At 42.2% G+C, this 16,396-nt stretch overlaps 36 non-coding genes and 5 pseudogenes across 36 annotated transcripts in view; all 41 read left to right on the top strand.

Annotated features, from left to right (window-relative positions):
- Positions 1-60, top strand: part of LOC145883500 (5S ribosomal RNA) — a 119-nt gene extending 59 nt beyond the window's left edge. Inside the window, exon 1 of the ribosomal RNA XR_014395075.1 lies at positions 1-60. This exon is cut by the window's left edge and continues 59 nt beyond it. This is a non-coding gene — a ribosomal RNA (5S ribosomal RNA).
- A 139-nt stretch (positions 61-199) lies between these two features.
- Positions 200-318, top strand: LOC145883498 (5S ribosomal RNA). The gene has a single exon (XR_014395073.1). It is a non-coding gene; the product is annotated as a 5S ribosomal RNA (ribosomal RNA).
- Positions 319-727: 409 nt separating this feature from the next.
- Positions 728-846, top strand: LOC145886919 (5S ribosomal RNA). The gene has a single exon (XR_014398506.1). It is a non-coding gene; the product is annotated as a 5S ribosomal RNA (ribosomal RNA).
- Positions 847-985: 139 nt separating this feature from the next.
- Positions 986-1,104, top strand: LOC145883497 (5S ribosomal RNA). The gene has a single exon (XR_014395072.1). It is a non-coding gene; the product is annotated as a 5S ribosomal RNA (ribosomal RNA).
- Positions 1,105-1,243: 139 nt separating this feature from the next.
- On the top strand, positions 1,244-1,362 carry LOC145883496 (5S ribosomal RNA). Its single transcript, XR_014395071.1, has one exon. It is a non-coding gene; the product is annotated as a 5S ribosomal RNA (ribosomal RNA).
- A 139-nt stretch (positions 1,363-1,501) lies between these two features.
- LOC145883495 (5S ribosomal RNA) lies at positions 1,502-1,620 on the top strand. Its single transcript, XR_014395070.1, has one exon. It is a non-coding gene; the product is annotated as a 5S ribosomal RNA (ribosomal RNA).
- A 409-nt stretch (positions 1,621-2,029) lies between these two features.
- On the top strand, positions 2,030-2,148 carry LOC145886918 (5S ribosomal RNA). Its single transcript, XR_014398505.1, has one exon. It is a non-coding gene; the product is annotated as a 5S ribosomal RNA (ribosomal RNA).
- A 139-nt stretch (positions 2,149-2,287) lies between these two features.
- Positions 2,288-2,406, top strand: LOC145886797 (5S ribosomal RNA). The gene has a single exon (XR_014398383.1). It is a non-coding gene; the product is annotated as a 5S ribosomal RNA (ribosomal RNA).
- Positions 2,407-2,813: 407 nt separating this feature from the next.
- LOC145886917 (5S ribosomal RNA) lies at positions 2,814-2,932 on the top strand. Its single transcript, XR_014398504.1, has one exon. It is a non-coding gene; the product is annotated as a 5S ribosomal RNA (ribosomal RNA).
- A 409-nt stretch (positions 2,933-3,341) lies between these two features.
- Positions 3,342-3,460, top strand: LOC145852644 (uncharacterized; annotated as a pseudogene).
- A 139-nt stretch (positions 3,461-3,599) lies between these two features.
- LOC145883494 (5S ribosomal RNA) lies at positions 3,600-3,718 on the top strand. The gene has a single exon (XR_014395069.1). It is a non-coding gene; the product is annotated as a 5S ribosomal RNA (ribosomal RNA).
- A 409-nt stretch (positions 3,719-4,127) lies between these two features.
- LOC145856895 (5S ribosomal RNA) lies at positions 4,128-4,246 on the top strand. The gene has a single exon (XR_014377786.1). It is a non-coding gene; the product is annotated as a 5S ribosomal RNA (ribosomal RNA).
- A 409-nt stretch (positions 4,247-4,655) lies between these two features.
- Positions 4,656-4,774, top strand: LOC145886916 (5S ribosomal RNA). The gene has a single exon (XR_014398503.1). It is a non-coding gene; the product is annotated as a 5S ribosomal RNA (ribosomal RNA).
- Positions 4,775-4,913: 139 nt separating this feature from the next.
- LOC145851492 (5S ribosomal RNA) lies at positions 4,914-5,032 on the top strand. The gene has a single exon (XR_014373343.1). It is a non-coding gene; the product is annotated as a 5S ribosomal RNA (ribosomal RNA).
- Positions 5,033-5,439: 407 nt separating this feature from the next.
- Positions 5,440-5,558, top strand: LOC145884650 (5S ribosomal RNA). Its single transcript, XR_014396229.1, has one exon. It is a non-coding gene; the product is annotated as a 5S ribosomal RNA (ribosomal RNA).
- A 409-nt stretch (positions 5,559-5,967) lies between these two features.
- On the top strand, positions 5,968-6,086 carry LOC145886914 (5S ribosomal RNA). Its single transcript, XR_014398501.1, has one exon. It is a non-coding gene; the product is annotated as a 5S ribosomal RNA (ribosomal RNA).
- A 409-nt stretch (positions 6,087-6,495) lies between these two features.
- On the top strand, positions 6,496-6,614 carry LOC145852643 (uncharacterized; annotated as a pseudogene).
- A 139-nt stretch (positions 6,615-6,753) lies between these two features.
- Positions 6,754-6,872, top strand: LOC145883492 (5S ribosomal RNA). Its single transcript, XR_014395067.1, has one exon. It is a non-coding gene; the product is annotated as a 5S ribosomal RNA (ribosomal RNA).
- A 409-nt stretch (positions 6,873-7,281) lies between these two features.
- LOC145886913 (5S ribosomal RNA) lies at positions 7,282-7,400 on the top strand. The gene has a single exon (XR_014398500.1). It is a non-coding gene; the product is annotated as a 5S ribosomal RNA (ribosomal RNA).
- A 139-nt stretch (positions 7,401-7,539) lies between these two features.
- On the top strand, positions 7,540-7,658 carry LOC145851491 (5S ribosomal RNA). The gene has a single exon (XR_014373342.1). It is a non-coding gene; the product is annotated as a 5S ribosomal RNA (ribosomal RNA).
- Positions 7,659-7,797: 139 nt separating this feature from the next.
- On the top strand, positions 7,798-7,916 carry LOC145887296 (5S ribosomal RNA). Its single transcript, XR_014398886.1, has one exon. It is a non-coding gene; the product is annotated as a 5S ribosomal RNA (ribosomal RNA).
- Positions 7,917-8,055: 139 nt separating this feature from the next.
- On the top strand, positions 8,056-8,174 carry LOC145886796 (5S ribosomal RNA). The gene has a single exon (XR_014398382.1). It is a non-coding gene; the product is annotated as a 5S ribosomal RNA (ribosomal RNA).
- A 407-nt stretch (positions 8,175-8,581) lies between these two features.
- On the top strand, positions 8,582-8,700 carry LOC145884649 (5S ribosomal RNA). Its single transcript, XR_014396228.1, has one exon. It is a non-coding gene; the product is annotated as a 5S ribosomal RNA (ribosomal RNA).
- A 409-nt stretch (positions 8,701-9,109) lies between these two features.
- LOC145886912 (5S ribosomal RNA) lies at positions 9,110-9,228 on the top strand. The gene has a single exon (XR_014398499.1). It is a non-coding gene; the product is annotated as a 5S ribosomal RNA (ribosomal RNA).
- A 409-nt stretch (positions 9,229-9,637) lies between these two features.
- LOC145852642 (uncharacterized) lies at positions 9,638-9,756 on the top strand (annotated as a pseudogene).
- A 139-nt stretch (positions 9,757-9,895) lies between these two features.
- On the top strand, positions 9,896-10,014 carry LOC145883491 (5S ribosomal RNA). Its single transcript, XR_014395066.1, has one exon. It is a non-coding gene; the product is annotated as a 5S ribosomal RNA (ribosomal RNA).
- A 139-nt stretch (positions 10,015-10,153) lies between these two features.
- LOC145886795 (5S ribosomal RNA) lies at positions 10,154-10,272 on the top strand. Its single transcript, XR_014398381.1, has one exon. It is a non-coding gene; the product is annotated as a 5S ribosomal RNA (ribosomal RNA).
- Positions 10,273-10,679: 407 nt separating this feature from the next.
- On the top strand, positions 10,680-10,798 carry LOC145886911 (5S ribosomal RNA). Its single transcript, XR_014398498.1, has one exon. It is a non-coding gene; the product is annotated as a 5S ribosomal RNA (ribosomal RNA).
- Positions 10,799-11,207: 409 nt separating this feature from the next.
- Positions 11,208-11,326, top strand: LOC145852641 (uncharacterized; annotated as a pseudogene).
- A 139-nt stretch (positions 11,327-11,465) lies between these two features.
- On the top strand, positions 11,466-11,584 carry LOC145883490 (5S ribosomal RNA). Its single transcript, XR_014395065.1, has one exon. It is a non-coding gene; the product is annotated as a 5S ribosomal RNA (ribosomal RNA).
- A 409-nt stretch (positions 11,585-11,993) lies between these two features.
- LOC145886910 (5S ribosomal RNA) lies at positions 11,994-12,112 on the top strand. Its single transcript, XR_014398497.1, has one exon. It is a non-coding gene; the product is annotated as a 5S ribosomal RNA (ribosomal RNA).
- Positions 12,113-12,251: 139 nt separating this feature from the next.
- Positions 12,252-12,370, top strand: LOC145851490 (5S ribosomal RNA). Its single transcript, XR_014373341.1, has one exon. It is a non-coding gene; the product is annotated as a 5S ribosomal RNA (ribosomal RNA).
- Positions 12,371-12,779: 409 nt separating this feature from the next.
- On the top strand, positions 12,780-12,898 carry LOC145886909 (5S ribosomal RNA). The gene has a single exon (XR_014398496.1). It is a non-coding gene; the product is annotated as a 5S ribosomal RNA (ribosomal RNA).
- Positions 12,899-13,307: 409 nt separating this feature from the next.
- Positions 13,308-13,426, top strand: LOC145886908 (5S ribosomal RNA). The gene has a single exon (XR_014398495.1). It is a non-coding gene; the product is annotated as a 5S ribosomal RNA (ribosomal RNA).
- A 409-nt stretch (positions 13,427-13,835) lies between these two features.
- On the top strand, positions 13,836-13,954 carry LOC145852639 (uncharacterized; annotated as a pseudogene).
- Positions 13,955-14,093: 139 nt separating this feature from the next.
- LOC145883489 (5S ribosomal RNA) lies at positions 14,094-14,212 on the top strand. Its single transcript, XR_014395064.1, has one exon. It is a non-coding gene; the product is annotated as a 5S ribosomal RNA (ribosomal RNA).
- Positions 14,213-14,621: 409 nt separating this feature from the next.
- LOC145886907 (5S ribosomal RNA) lies at positions 14,622-14,740 on the top strand. Its single transcript, XR_014398494.1, has one exon. It is a non-coding gene; the product is annotated as a 5S ribosomal RNA (ribosomal RNA).
- Positions 14,741-14,879: 139 nt separating this feature from the next.
- On the top strand, positions 14,880-14,998 carry LOC145851489 (5S ribosomal RNA). The gene has a single exon (XR_014373340.1). It is a non-coding gene; the product is annotated as a 5S ribosomal RNA (ribosomal RNA).
- Positions 14,999-15,137: 139 nt separating this feature from the next.
- LOC145883488 (5S ribosomal RNA) lies at positions 15,138-15,256 on the top strand. Its single transcript, XR_014395063.1, has one exon. It is a non-coding gene; the product is annotated as a 5S ribosomal RNA (ribosomal RNA).
- A 139-nt stretch (positions 15,257-15,395) lies between these two features.
- LOC145886794 (5S ribosomal RNA) lies at positions 15,396-15,514 on the top strand. The gene has a single exon (XR_014398380.1). It is a non-coding gene; the product is annotated as a 5S ribosomal RNA (ribosomal RNA).
- Positions 15,515-15,923: 409 nt separating this feature from the next.
- LOC145886906 (5S ribosomal RNA) lies at positions 15,924-16,042 on the top strand. The gene has a single exon (XR_014398493.1). It is a non-coding gene; the product is annotated as a 5S ribosomal RNA (ribosomal RNA).
- Positions 16,043-16,396: the final 354 nt, after the last annotated feature.

Genomic DNA, 16,396 nt, shown 5'->3' with positions numbered 1-16,396 from the left:
GGTCGGGCCTGGTTAGTACTTGGATGGGAGACCGCCTGGGAATACCAGGTGCTGTAAGCATTTTGTCCACGAGGGTGTGCTCTTGCACTATTTCATCAGCAACACTGCCTTGTAGTAAGCATTTAATGATGAATTGACTAAATGTCTGTTTTATCAGACTCACTTTGACTATATATGTTGTAGCAAGAGATTGATTCTCGCTTACGGCCATATCAGCCTGGGTACGCCCGATCTCGTCTGATCTCGGAAGCTAAGCAGGGTCGGGCCTGGTTAGTACTTGGATGGGAGACCGCCTGGGAATACCAGGTGCTGTAAGCATTTTGTCCACGAGGGTGTGCTCTTGCACTATTTCATCAGCAACACTGCCTTGTAGTAAGCATTTAATGATGAATTGACAAAATGCAGCTTCCTGCCTTTTTAATAGGATCAAATTTCCTTGTGTTTTCAATTAGCATCTGCCTTGTATTTATAAGACAAACAAGAATATTGTTGCTGAATGCAGCTTGTGTGTGCTTTATGCTCCTTTGCCCTGTTCAAATGATGAAAGGAAATGAAGTTTGTATTTTATCCAACTACCTGTGCTAAAAAGTGATGGGAACAGTGTTTGTAATTTCTTCTACTTTTTCAGTGACACAAAGTTCAAGCTGCTTATCTAATTGGTGAAAATGCAATGTCTGTTTATCACACTCACTTTGACTATATATGTTGTAGCAAGAGATTGTTTATCGCTTACGGCCATACCAGCCTGGGTACGCCCGATCTCGTCTGATCTAGGAAGCTAAGCAGGGTCGGGCCTGGTTAGTACTTGGATGGGAGACCGCCTGGGAATACCAGGTGCTGTAAGCATTTTGTCCACGAGGGTGTGCTCTTGCACTATTTCATCAACAACACTGCCTTGTAGTAAGCGTTTAATGATGAATTGACTAAATGTCTGTTTTATCAGACTCACTTTGACTATATATGTTGTAGCAAGAGATTGATTCTCGCTTACGGCCATATCAGCCTGGGTACGCCCGATCTCGTCTGATCTCGGAAGCTAAGCAGGGTCGGGCCTGGTTAGTACTTGGATGGGAGACCGCCTGGGAATACCAGGTGCTGTAAGCATTTTGTCCACGAGGGTGTGCTCTTGCACTATTTCATCAGCAACACTGCCTTGTAGTAAGCGTTTAATGATGAATTGACTAAATGTCTGTTTTATCAGACTCACTTTGACTATATATGTTGTAGCAAGAGATTGATTCTCGCTTACGGCCATATCAGCCTGGGTACGCCCGATCTCGTCTGATCTCGGAAGCTAAGCAGGGTCGGGCCTGGTTAGTACTTGGATGGGAGACCGCCTGGGAATACCAGGTGCTGTAAGCATTTTGTCCACGAGGGTGTGCTCTTGCACTATTTCATCAGCAACACTGCCTTGTAGTAAGCATTTAATGATGAATTGACTAAATGTCTGTTTTATCAGACTCACTTTGACTATATATGTTGTAGCAAGAGATTGATTCTCGCTTACGGCCATATCAGCCTGGGTACGCCCGATCTCGTCTGATCTCGGAAGCTAAGCAGGGTCGGGCCTGGTTAGTACTTGGATGGGAGACCGCCTGGGAATACCAGGTGCTGTAAGCATTTTGTCCACGAGGGTGTGCTCTTGCACTATTTCATCAGCAACACTGCCTTGTAGTAAGCGTTTAATGATGAATTGACAAAATGCAGCTTCCTGCCTTTTTAATAGGATCAAATTTCCTTGTGTTTTCAATTAGCATCTGCCTTGTATTTATAAGACAAACAAGAATATTGTTGCTGAATGCAGCTTGTGTGTGCTTTATGCTCCTTTGCCCTGTTCAAATGATGAAAGGAAATGAAGTTTGTATTTTATCCAACTACCTGTGCTAAAAAGTGATGGGAACAGTGTTTGTAATTTCTTCTACTTTTTCAGTGACACAAAGTTCAAGCTGCTTATCTAATTGGTGAAAATGCAATGTCTGTTTATCACACTCACTTTGACTATATATGTTGTAGCAAGAGATTGTTTATCGCTTACGGCCATACCAGCCTGGGTACGCCCGATCTCGTCTGATCTAGGAAGCTAAGCAGGGTCGGGCCTGGTTAGTACTTGGATGGGAGACCGCCTGGGAATACCAGGTGCTGTAAGCATTTTGTCCACGAGGGTGTGCTCTTGCACTATTTCATCAGCAACACTGCCTTGTAGTAAGCGTTTAATGATGAATTGACTAAATGTCTGTTTTATCAGACTCACTTTGACTATATATGTTGTAGCAAGAGATTGATTCTCGCTTACGGCCATATCAGCCTGGGTACGCCCGATCTCGTCTGATCTTGGAAGCTAAGCAGGGTCGGGCCTGGTTAGTACTTGGATGGGAGACCGCCTGGGAATACCAGGTGCTGTAAGCATTTTGTCCACGAGGGTGTGCTCTTGCACTTATTCATCAGCAACACTGCCTTGTAGTAAGCATAATGATGAATTGACAAAATGCAGCTTCCTGCCTTTTTAATAGGATCAAATTTCCTTGTGTTTTCAATTAGCATCTGCCTTGTATTTATAAGACAAACAAGAATATTGTTGCTAAATGCAGCTTGTGTGTGCTTTATGCTCCTTTGCCCTGTTCAAATGATGAATGGAAATAAAGTTTGTATTTTATCCAACTACCTGTGCTAAAAAGTGATGGGAACAGTGTTTGTAATTTCTTCTACTTTTTCAGTGACACAAAGTTCAAGCTGCTTATCTAATTGGTGAAAATGCAATGTCTGTTTATCACACTCACTTTGACTATATATGTTGTAGCAAGAGATTGTTTCTCGCTTACGGCCATACCAGCCTGGGTACGCCCGATCTCGTCTGATCTAGGAAGCTAAGCAGGGTCGGGCCTGGTTAGTACTTGGATGGGAGACCGCCTGGGAATACCAGGTGCTGTAAGCATTTTGTCCACGAGGGTGTGCTCTTGCACTATTTCATCAGCAACACTGCCTTGTAGTAAGCATTTAATGATGAATTGACAAAATGCAGCTTCCTGCCTTTTTAATAGGATCAAATTTCCTTGTGTTTTCAATTAGCATCTGCCTTGTATTTATAAGACAAACAAGAATATTGTTGCTGAATGCAGCTTGTGTGTGCTTTATGCTCCTTTGCCCTGTTCAAATGATGAAAGGAAATAAAGTTTGTATTTTATCCAACTACCTGTGCTAAAAAGTGATGGGAACAGTGTTTGTAATTTCTTCTACTTTTTCAGTGACACAAAGTTCAAGCTGCTTATCTAATTGGTGAAAATGCAATGTCTGTTTATCACACTCACTTTGACTATATATGTTGTAGCAAGAGATTGTTTCTCGCTTACGGCCATACCAGCCTGGGTACGCCCGATCTCGTCTGATCTAGGAAGCTAATTAGGGTCGGGCCTGGTTAGTACTTGGATGGGAGACCGCCTGGGAATACCAGGTGCTGTAAGCATTTTGTCCACGAGGGTGTGCTCTTGCACTATTTCATCAGCAACACTGCCTTGTAGTAAGCATTTAATGATGAATTGACTAAATGTCTGTTTTATCAGACTCACTTTGACTATATATGTTGTAGCAAGAGATTGATTCTCGCTTACGGCCATATCAGCCTGGGTACGCCCGATCTCGTCTGATCTCGGAAGCTAAGCAGGGTCGGGCCTGGTTAGTACTTGGATGGGAGACCGCCTGGGAATACCAGGTGCTGTAAGCATTTTGTCCACGAGGGTGTGCTCTTGCACTATTTCATCAGCAACACTGCCTTGTAGTAAGCATTTAATGATGAATTGACAAAATGCAGCTTCCTGCCTTTTTAATAGGATCAAATTTCCTTGTGTTTTCAATTAGCATCTGCCTTGTATTTATAAGACAAACAAGAATATTGTTGCTGAATGCAGCTTGTGTGTGCTTTATGCTCCTTTGCCCTGTTCAAATGATGAAAGGAAATAAAGTTTGTATTTTATCCAACTACCTGTGCTAAAAAGTGATGGGAACAGTGTTTGTAATTTCTTCTACTTTTTCAGTGACACAAAGTTCAAGCTGCTTATCTAATTGGTGAAAATGCAATGTCTGTTTATCACACTCACTTTGACTATATATGTTGTAGCAAGAGATTGTTTCTCGCTTACGGCCATACCAGCCTGGGTACGCCCGATCTCGTCTGATCTCGGAAGCTAAGCAGGGTCGGGCCTGGTTAGTACTTGGATGGGAGACCGCCTGGGAATACCAGGTGCTGTAAGCATTTTGTCCACGAGGGTGTGCTCTTGCACTATTTCATCAGCAACACTGCCTTGTAGTAAGCATTTAATGATGAATTGACAAAATGCAGCTTCCTGCCTTTTTAATAGGATCAAATTTCCTTGTGTTTTCAATTAGCATCTGCCTTGTATTTATAAGACAAACAAGAATATTGTTGCTGAATGCAGCTTGTGTGTGCTTTATGCTCCTTTGCCCTGTTCAAATGATGAAAGGAAATAAAGTTTGTATTTTATCCAACTACCTGTGCTAAAAAGTGATGGGAACAGTGTTTGTAATTTCTTCTACTTTTTCAGTGACACAAAGTTCAAGCTGCTTATCTAATTGGTGAAAATGCAATGTCTGTTTATCACACTCACTTTGACTATATATGTTGTAGCAAGAGATTGTTTCTCGCTTACGGCCATACCAGCCTGGGTACGCCCGATCTCGTCTGATCTAGGAAGCTAAGCAGGGTCGGGCCTGGTTAGTACTTGGATGGGAGACCGCCTGGGAATACCAGGTGCTGTAAGCATTTTGTCCACGAGGGTGTGCTCTTGCACTATTTCATCAGCAACACTGCCTTGTAGTAAGCGTTTAATGATGAATTGACTAAATGTCTGTTTTATCAGACTCACTTTGACTATATATGTTGTAGCAAGAGATTGATTCTCGCTTACGGCCATATCAGCCTGGGTACGCCCGATCTCGTCTGATCTAGGAAGCTAAGCAGGGTCGGGCCTGGTTAGTACTTGGATGGGAGACCGCCTGGGAATACCAGGTGCTGTAAGCATTTTGTCCACGAGGGTGTGCTCTTGCACTTATTCATCAGCAACACTGCCTTGTAGTAAGCATAATGATGAATTGACAAAATGCAGCTTCCTGCCTTTTTAATAGGATCAAATTTCCTTGTGTTTTCAATTAGCATCTGCCTTGTATTTATAAGACAAACAAGAATATTGTTGCTAAATGCAGCTTGTGTGTGCTTTATGCTCCTTTGCCCTGTTCAAATGATGAAAGGAAATAAAGTTTGTATTTTATCCAACTACCTGTGCTAAAAAGTGATGGGAACAGTGTTTGTAATTTCTTCTACTTTTTCAGTGACACAAAGTTCAAGCTGCTTATCTAATTGGTGAAAATGCAATGTCTGTTTATCACACTCACTTTGACTATATATGTTGTAGCAAGAGATTGTTTCTCGCTTACGGCCATACCATCCTGGGTACGCCCGATCTCGTCTGATCTAGGAAGCTAAGCAGGGTCGGGCCTGGTTAGTACTTGGATGGGAGACCGCCTGGGAATACCAGGTGCTGTAAGCATTTTGTCCACGAGGGTGTGCTCTTGCACTATTTCATCAGCAACACTGCCTTGTAGTAAGCATTTAATGATGAATTGACAAAATGCAGCTTCCTGCCTTTTTAATAGGATCAAATTTCCTTGTGTTTTCAATTAGCATCTGCCTTGTATTTATAAGACAAACAAGAATATTGTTGCTGAATGCAGCTTGTGTGTGCTTTATGCTCCTTTGCCCTGTTCAAATGATGAAAGGAAATAAAGTTTGTATTTTATCCAACTACCTGTGCTAAAAAGTGATGGGAACAGTGTTTGTAATTTCTTCTACTTTTTCAGTGACACAAAGTTCAAGCTGCTTATCTAATTGGTGAAAATGCAATGTCTGTTTATCACACTCACTTTGACTATATATGTTGTAGCAAGAGATTGTTTCTCGCTTACGGCCATACCAGCCTGGGTACGCCCGATCTCGTCTGATCTAGGAAGCTAAGCAGGGTCGGGCCTGGTTAGTACTTGGATGGGAGACCGCCTGGGAATACCAGGTGCTGTAAGCATTTTGTCCACGAGGGTGTGCTCTTGCACTATTTCATCAGCAACACTGCCTTGTAGTAAGCATTTAATGATGAATTGACAAAATGCAGCTTCCTGCCTTTTTAATAGGATCAAATTTCCTTGTGTTTTCAATTAGCATCTGCCTTGTATTTATAAGACAAACAAGAATATTGTTGCTGAATGCAGCTTGTGTGTGCTTTATGCTCCTTTGCCCTGTTCAAATGATGAAAGGAAATAAAGTTTGTATTTTATCCAACTACCTGTGCTAAAAAGTGATGGGAACAGTGTTTGTAATTTCTTCTACTTTTTCAGTGACACAAAGTTCAAGCTGCTTATCTAATTGGTGAAAATGCAATGTCTGTTTATCACACTCACTTTGACTATATATGTTGTAGCAAGAGATTGTTTCTCGCTTACGGCCATACCAGCCTGGGTACGCCCGATCTCGTCTGATCTAGGAAGCTAATTAGGGTCGGGCCTGGTTAGTACTTGGATGGGAGACCGCCTGGGAATACCAGGTGCTGTAAGCATTTTGTCCACGAGGGTGTGCTCTTGCACTATTTCATCAGCAACACTGCCTTGTAGTAAGCATTTAATGATGAATTGACTAAATGTCTGTTTTATCAGACTCACTTTGACTATATATGTTGTAGCAAGAGATTGATTCTCGCTTACGGCCATATCAGCCTGGGTACGCCCGATCTCGTCTGATCTCGGAAGCTAAGCAGGGTCGGGCCTGGTTAGTACTTGGATGGGAGACCGCCTGGGAATACCAGGTGCTGTAAGCATTTTGTCCACGAGGGTGTGCTCTTGCACTATTTCATCAGCAACACTGCCTTGTAGTAAGCATTTAATGATGAATTGACAAAATGCAGCTTCCTGCCTTTTTAATAGGATCAAATTTCCTTGTGTTTTCAATTAGCATCTGCCTTGTATTTATAAGACAAACAAGAATATTGTTGCTGAATGCAGCTTGTGTGTGCTTTATGCTCCTTTGCCCTGTTCAAATGATGAAAGGAAATAAAGTTTGTATTTTATCCAACTACCTGTGCTAAAAAGTGATGGGAACAGTGTTTGTAATTTCTTCTACTTTTTCAGTGACACAAAGTTCAAGCTGCTTATCTAATTGGTGAAAATGCAATGTCTGTTTATCACACTCACTTTGACTATATATGTTGTAGCAAGAGATTGTTTCTCGCTTACGGCCATACCAGCCTGGGTACGCCCGATCTCGTCTGATCTAGGAAGCTAAGCAGGGTCGGGCCTGGTTAGTACTTGGATGGGAGACCGCCTGGGAATACCAGGTGCTGTAAGCATTTTGTCCACGAGGGTGTGCTCTTGCACTATTTCATCAGCAACACTGCCTTGTAGTAAGCGTTTAATGATGAATTGACTAAATGTCTGTTTTATCAGACTCACTTTGACTATATATGTTGTAGCAAGAGATTGATTCTCGCTTACGGCCATATCAGCCTGGGTACGCCCGATCTCGTCTGATCTAGGAAGCTAAGCAGGGTCGGGCCTGGTTAGTACTTGGATGGGAGACCGCCTGGGAATACCAGGTGCTGTAAGCATTTTGTCCACGAGGGTGTGCTCTTGCACTATTTCATCAGCAACACTGCCTTGTAGTAAGCGTTTAATGATGAATTGACTAAATGTCTGTTTTATCAGACTCACTTTGACTATATATGTTGTAGCAAGAGATTGATTCTCGCTTACGGCCATATCAGCCTGGGTACGCCCGATCTCGTCTGATCTCGGAAGCTAAGCCGGGTCGGGCCTGGTTAGTACTTGGATGGGAGACCGCCTGGGAATACCAGGTGCTGTAAGCATTTTGTCCACGAGGGTGTGCTCTTGCACTATTTCATCAGCAACACTGCCTTGTAGTAAGCATTTAATGATGAATTGACTAAATGTCTGTTTTATCAGACTCACTTTGACTATATATGTTGTAGCAAGAGATTGATTCTCGCTTACGGCCATATCAGCCTGGGTACGCCCGATCTCGTCTGATCTTGGAAGCTAAGCAGGGTCGGGCCTGGTTAGTACTTGGATGGGAGACCGCCTGGGAATACCAGGTGCTGTAAGCATTTTGTCCACGAGGGTGTGCTCTTGCACTTATTCATCAGCAACACTGCCTTGTAGTAAGCATAATGATGAATTGACAAAATGCAGCTTCCTGCCTTTTTAATAGGATCAAATTTCCTTGTGTTTTCAATTAGCATCTGCCTTGTATTTATAAGACAAACAAGAATATTGTTGCTAAATGCAGCTTGTGTGTGCTTTATGCTCCTTTGCCCTGTTCAAATGATGAAAGGAAATAAAGTTTGTATTTTATCCAACTACCTGTGCTAAAAAGTGATGGGAACAGTGTTTGTAATTTCTTCTACTTTTTCAGTGACACAAAGTTCAAGCTGCTTATCTAATTGGTGAAAATGCAATGTCTGTTTATCACACTCACTTTGACTATATATGTTGTAGCAAGAGATTGTTTCTCGCTTACGGCCATACCATCCTGGGTACGCCCGATCTCGTCTGATCTAGGAAGCTAAGCAGGGTCGGGCCTGGTTAGTACTTGGATGGGAGACCGCCTGGGAATACCAGGTGCTGTAAGCATTTTGTCCACGAGGGTGTGCTCTTGCACTATTTCATCAGCAACACTGCCTTGTAGTAAGCATTTAATGATGAATTGACAAAATGCAGCTTCCTGCCTTTTTAATAGGATCAAATTTCCTTGTGTTTTCAATTAGCATCTGCCTTGTATTTATAAGACAAACAAGAATATTGTTGCTGAATGCAGCTTGTGTGTGCTTTATGCTCCTTTGCCCTGTTCAAATGATGAAAGGAAATAAAGTTTGTATTTTATCCAACTACCTGTGCTAAAAAGTGATGGGAACAGTGTTTGTAATTTCTTCTACTTTTTCAGTGACACAAAGTTCAAGCTGCTTATCTAATTGGTGAAAATGCAATGTCTGTTTATCACACTCACTTTGACTATATATGTTGTAGCAAGAGATTGTTTCTCGCTTACGGCCATACCAGCCTGGGTACGCCCGATCTCGTCTGATCTAGGAAGCTAAGCAGGGTCGGGCCTGGTTAGTACTTGGATGGGAGACCGCCTGGGAATACCAGGTGCTGTAAGCATTTTGTCCACGAGGGTGTGCTCTTGCACTATTTCATCAGCAACACTGCCTTGTAGTAAGCATTTAATGATGAATTGACAAAATGCAGCTTCCTGCCTTTTTAATAGGATCAAATTTCCTTGTGTTTTCAATTAGCATCTGCCTTGTATTTATAAGACAAACAAGAATATTGTTGCTGAATGCAGCTTGTGTGTGCTTTATGCTCCTTTGCCCTGTTCAAATGATGAAAGGAAATAAAGTTTGTATTTTATCCAACTACCTGTGCTAAAAAGTGATGGGAACAGTGTTTGTAATTTCTTCTACTTTTTCAGTGACACAAAGTTCAAGCTGCTTATCTAATTGGTGAAAATGCAATGTCTGTTTATCACACTCACTTTGACTATATATGTTGTAGCAAGAGATTGTTTCTCGCTTACGGCCATACCAGCCTGGGTACGCCCGATCTCGTCTGATCTAGGAAGCTAATTAGGGTCGGGCCTGGTTAGTACTTGGATGGGAGACCGCCTGGGAATACCAGGTGCTGTAAGCATTTTGTCCACGAGGGTGTGCTCTTGCACTATTTCATCAGCAACACTGCCTTGTAGTAAGCATTTAATGATGAATTGACTAAATGTCTGTTTTATCAGACTCACTTTGACTATATATGTTGTAGCAAGAGATTGATTCTCGCTTACGGCCATATCAGCCTGGGTACGCCCGATCTCGTCTGATCTCGGAAGCTAAGCAGGGTCGGGCCTGGTTAGTACTTGGATGGGAGACCGCCTGGGAATACCAGGTGCTGTAAGCATTTTGTCCACGAGGGTGTGCTCTTGCACTATTTCATCAGCAACACTGCCTTGTAGTAAGCATTTAATGATGAATTGACTAAATGTCTGTTTTATCAGACTCACTTTGACTATATATGTTGTAGCAAGAGATTGATTCTCGCTTACGGCCATATCAGCCTGGGTACGCCCGATCTCGTCTGATCTTGGAAGCTAAGCAGGGTCGGGCCTGGTTAGTACTTGGATGGGAGACCGCCTGGGAATACCAGGTGCTGTAAGCATTTTGTCCACGAGGGTGTGCTCTTGCACTTATTCATCAGCAACACTGCCTTGTAGTAAGCATAATGATGAATTGACAAAATGCAGCTTCCTGCCTTTTTAATAGGATCAAATTTCCTTGTGTTTTCAATTAGCATCTGCCTTGTATTTATAAGACAAACAAGAATATTGTTGCTAAATGCAGCTTGTGTGTGCTTTATGCTCCTTTGCCCTGTTCAAATGATGAAAGGAAATAAAGTTTGTATTTTATCCAACTACCTGTGCTAAAAAGTGATGGGAACAGTGTTTGTAATTTCTTCTACTTTTTCAGTGACACAAAGTTCAAGCTGCTTATCTAATTGGTGAAAATGCAATGTCTGTTTATCACACTCACTTTGACTATATATGTTGTAGCAAGAGATTGTTTCTCGCTTACGGCCATACCAGCCTGGGTACGCCCGATCTCGTCTGATCTAGGAAGCTAAGCAGGGTCGGGCCTGGTTAGTACTTGGATGGGAGACCGCCTGGGAATACCAGGTGCTGTAAGCATTTTGTCCACGAGGGTGTGCTCTTGCACTATTTCATCAGCAACACTGCCTTGTAGTAAGCATTTAATGATGAATTGACAAAATGCAGCTTCCTGCCTTTTTAATAGGATCAAATTTCCTTGTGTTTTCAATTAGCATCTGCCTTGTATTTATAAGACAAACAAGAATATTGTTGCTGAATGCAGCTTGTGTGTGCTTTATGCTCCTTTGCCCTGTTCAAATGATGAAAGGAAATAAAGTTTGTATTTTATCCAACTACCTGTGCTAAAAAGTGATGGGAACAGTGTTTGTAATTTCTTCTACTTTTTCAGTGACACAAAGTTCAAGCTGCTTATCTAATTGGTGAAATTGCAATGTCTGTTTATCACACTCACTTTGACTATATATGTTGTAGCAAGAGATTGTTTCTCGCTTACGGCCATACCAGCCTGGGTACGCCCGATCTCGTCTGATCTAGGAAGCTAATTAGGGTCGGGCCTGGTTAGTACTTGGATGGGAGACCGCCTGGGAATACCAGGTGCTGTAAGCATTTTGTCCACGAGGGTGTGCTCTTGCACTATTTCATCAGCAACACTGCCTTGTAGTAAGCATTTAATGATGAATTGACTAAATGTCTGTTTTATCAGACTCACTTTGACTATATATGTTGTAGCAAGAGATTGATTCTCGCTTACGGCCATATCAGCCTGGGTACGCCCGATCTCGTCTGATCTCGGAAGCTAAGCAGGGTCGGGCCTGGTTAGTACTTGGATGGGAGACCGCCTGGGAATACCAGGTGCTGTAAGCATTTTGTCCACGAGGGTGTGCTCTTGCACTATTTCATCAGCAACACTGCCTTGTAGTAAGCATTTAATGATGAATTGACAAAATGCAGCTTCCTGCCTTTTTAATAGGATCAAATTTCCTTGTGTTTTCAATTAGCATCTGCCTTGTATTTATAAGACAAACAAGAATATTGTTGCTGAATGCAGCTTGTGTGTGCTTTATGCTCCTTTGCCCTGTTCAAATGATGAAAGGAAATAAAGTTTGTATTTTATCCAACTACCTGTGCTAAAAAGTGATGGGAACAGTGTTTGTAATTTCTTCTACTTTTTCAGTGACACAAAGTTCAAGCTGCTTATCTAATTGGTGAAAATGCAATGTCTGTTTATCACACTCACTTTGACTATATATGTTGTAGCAAGAGATTGTTTCTCGCTTACGGCCATACCAGCCTGGGTACGCCCGATCTCGTCTGATCTAGGAAGCTAAGCAGGGTCGGGCCTGGTTAGTACTTGGATGGGAGACCGCCTGGGAATACCAGGTGCTGTAAGCATTTTGTCCACGAGGGTGTGCTCTTGCACTATTTCATCAGCAACACTGCCTTGTAGTAAGCGTTTAATGATGAATTGACTAAATGTCTGTTTTATCAGACTCACTTTGACTATATATGTTGTAGCAAGAGATTGATTCTCGCTTACGGCCATATCAGCCTGGGTACGCCCGATCTCGTCTGATCTAGGAAGCTAAGCAGGGTCGGGCCTGGTTAGTACTTGGATGGGAGACCGCCTGGGAATACCAGGTGCTGTAAGCATTTTGTCCACGAGGGTGTGCTCTTGCACTATTTCATCAGCAACACTGCCTTGTAGTAAGCATTTAATGATGAATTGACAAAATGCAGCTTCCTGCCTTTTTAATAGGATCAAATTTCCTTGTGTTTTCAATTAGCATCTGCCTTGTATTTATAAGACAAACAAGAATATTGTTGCTGAATGCAGCTTGTGTGTGCTTTATGCTCCTTTGCCCTGTTCAAATGATGAAAGGAAATAAAGTTTGTATTTTATCCAACTACCTGTGCTAAAAAGTGATGGGAACAGTGTTTGTAATTTCTTCTACTTTTTCAGTGACACAAAGTTCAAGCTGCTTATCTAATTGGTGAAAATGCAATGTCTGTTTATCACACTCACTTTGACTATATATGTTGTAGCAAGAGATTGTTTCTCGCTTACGGCCATACCAGCCTGGGTACGCCCGATCTCGTCTGATCTAGGAAGCTAAGCAGGGTCGGGCCTGGTTAGTACTTGGATGGGAGACCGCCTGGGAATACCAGGTGCTGTAAGCATTTTGTCCACGAGGGTGTGCTCTTGCACTATTTCATCAGCAACACTGCCTTGTAGTAAGCATTTAATGATGAATTGACAAAATGCAGCTTCCTGCCTTTTTAATAGGATCAAATTTCCTTGTGTTTTCAATTAGCATCTGCCTTGTATTTATAAGACAAACAAGAATATTGTTGCTGAATGCAGCTTGTGTGTGCTTTATGCTCCTTTGCCCTGTTCAAATGATGAAAGGAAATAAAGTTTGTATTTTATCCAACTACCTGTGCTAAAAAGTGATGGGAACAGTGTTTGTAATTTCTTCTACTTTTTCAGTGACACAAAGTTCAAGCTGCTTATCTAATTGGTGAAAATGCAATGTCTGTTTATCACACTCACTTTGACTATATATGTTGTAGCAAGAGATTGTTTCTCGCTTACGGCCATACCAGCCTGGGTACGCCCGATCTCGTCTGATCTAGGAAGCTAAGCAGGGTCGGGCCTGGTTAGTACTTGGATGGGAGACCGCCTGGGAATACCAGGTGCTGTAAGCATTTTGTCCACGAGGGTGTGCTCTTGCACTATTTCATCAGCAACACTGCCTTGTAGTAAGCATTTAATGATGAATTGACAAAATGCAGCTTCCTGCCTTTTTAATAGGATCAAATTTCCTTGTGTTTTCAATTAGCATCTGCCTTGTATTTATAAGACAAACAAGAATATTGTTGCTGAATGCAGCTTGTGTGTGCTTTATGCTCCTTTGCCCTGTTCAAATGATGAAAGGAAATAAAGTTTGTATTTTATCCAACTACCTGTGCTAAAAAGTGATGGGAACAGTGTTTGTAATTTCTTCTACTTTTTCAGTGACACAAAGTTCAAGCTGCTTATCTAATTGGTGAAAATGCAATGTCTGTTTATCACACTCACTTTGACTATATATGTTGTAGCAAGAGATTGTTTCTCGCTTACGGCCATACCAGCCTGGGTACGCCCGATCTCGTCTGATCTAGGAAGCTAATTAGGGTCGGGCCTGGTTAGTACTTGGATGGGAGACCGCCTGGGAATACCAGGTGCTGTAAGCATTTTGTCCACGAGGGTGTGCTCTTGCACTATTTCATCAGCAACACTGCCTTGAAGTAAGCATTTAATGATGAATTGACTAAATGTCTGTTTTATCAGACTCACTTTGACTATATATGTTGTAGCAAGAGATTGATTCTCGCTTACGGCCATATCAGCCTGGGTACGCCCGATCTCGTCTGATCTCGGAAGCTAAGCAGGGTCGGGCCTGGTTAGTACTTGGATGGGAGACCGCCTGGGAATACCAGGTGCTGTAAGCATTTTGTCCACGAGGGTGTGCTCTTGCACTATTTCATCAGCAACACTGCCTTGTAGTAAGCATTTAATGATGAATTGACAAAATGCAGCTTCCTGCCTTTTTAATAGGATCAAATTTCCTTGTGTTTTCAATTAGCATCTGCCTTGTATTTATAAGACAAACAAGAATATTGTTGCTGAATGCAGCTTGTGTGTGCTTTATGCTCCTTTGGCCTGTTCAAATGATGAAAGGAAATAAAGTTTGTATTTTATCCAACTACCTGTGCTAAAAAGTGATGGGAACAGTGTTTGTAATTTCTTCTACTTTTTCAGTGACACAAAGTTCAAGCTGCTTATCTAATTGGTGAAAATGCAATGTCTGTTTATCACACTCACTTTGACTATATATGTTGTAGCAAGAGATTGTTTCTCGCTTACGGCCATACCAGCCTGGGTACGCCCGATCTCGTCTGATCTAGGAAGCTAAGCAGGGTCGGGCCTGGTTAGTACTTGGATGGGAGACCGCCTGGGAATACCAGGTGCTGTAAGCATTTTGTCCACGAGGGTGTGCTCTTGCACTATTTCATCAGCAACACTGCCTTGTAGTAAGCGTTTAATGATGAATTGACTAAATGTCTGTTTTATCAGACTCACTTTGACTATATATGTTGTAGCAAGAGATTGATTCTCGCTTACGGCCATATCAGCCTGGGTACGCCCGATCTCGTCTGATCTAGGAAGCTAAGCAGGGTCGGGCCTGGTTAGTACTTGGATGGGAGACCGCCTGGGAATACCAGGTGCTGTAAGCATTTTGTCCACGAGGGTGTGCTCTTGCACTATTTCATCAGCAACACTGCCTTGTAGTAAGCGTTTAATGATGAATTGACTAAATGTCTGTTTTATCAGACTCACTTTGACTATATATGTTGTAGCAAGAGATTGATTCTCGCTTACGGCCATATCAGCCTGGGTACGCCCGATCTCGTCTGATCTCGGAAGCTAAGCAGGGTCGGGCCTGGTTAGTACTTGGATGGGAGACCGCCTGGGAATACCAGGTGCTGTAAGCATTTTGTCCACGAGGGTGTGCTCTTGCACTATTTCATCAGCAACACTGCCTTGTAGTAAGCATTTAATGATGAATTGACTAAATCTCTGTTTTATCAGACTCACTTTGACTATATATGTTGTAGCAAGAGATTGATTCTCGCTTACGGCCATATCAGCCTGGGTACGCCCGATCTCGTCTGATCTTGGAAGCTAAGCAGGGTCGGGCCTGGTTAGTACTTGGATGGGAGACCGCCTGGGAATACCAGGTGCTGTAAGCATTTTGTCCACGAGGGTGTGCTCTTGCACTATTTCATCAGCAACACTGCCTTGTAGTAAGCATTTAATGATGAATTGACAAAATGCAGCTTCCTGCCTTTTTAATAGGATCAAATTTCCTTGTGTTTTCAATTAGCATCTGCCTTGTATTTATAAGACAAACAAGAATATTGTTGCTGAATGCAGCTTGTGTGTGCTTTATGCTCCTTTGCCCTGTTCAAATGATGAAAGGAAATAAAGTTTGTATTTTATCCAACTACCTGTGCTAAAAAGTGATGGGAACAGTGTTTGTAATTTCTTCTACTTTTTCAGTGACACAAAGTTCAAGCTGCTTATCTAATTGGTGAAAATGCAATGTCTGTTTATCACACTCACTTTGACTATATATGTTGTAGCAAGAGATTGTTTCTCGCTTACGGCCATACCAGCCTGGGTACGCCCGATCTCGTCTGATCTAGGAAGCTAAGCAGGGTCGGGCCTGGTTAGTACTTGGATGGGAGACCGCCTGGGAATACCAGGTGCTGTAAGCATTTTGTCCACGAGGGTGTGCTCTTGCACTATTTCATCAGCAACACTGCCTTGTAGTAAGCATTTAATGATGAATTGACAAAATGCAGCTTCCTGCCTTTTTAATAGGATCAAATTTCCTTGTGTTTTCAATTAGCATCTGCCTTGTATTTATAAGACAAACAAGAATATTGTTGCTGAATGCAGCTTGTGTGTGCTTTATGCTCCTTTGCCCTGTTCAAATGATGAAAGGAAATAAAGTTTGTATTTTATCCAACTACCTGTGCTAAAAAGTGATGGGAACAGTGTTTGTAATTTCTTCTACTTTTTCAGTGACACAAAGTTCAAGCTGCTTATCTAATTGGTGAAAATGCAAT

Source organism: Salmo salar, chromosome 08 (assembly GCF_965601325.2).
Source record: "Salmo salar chromosome 08, fSalSal1, whole genome shotgun sequence".
NCBI lineage: Eukaryota > Metazoa > Chordata > Actinopteri > Salmoniformes > Salmonidae > Salmo > Salmo salar.
This window is presented reverse-complemented; position numbering and strand designations above follow the sequence as displayed.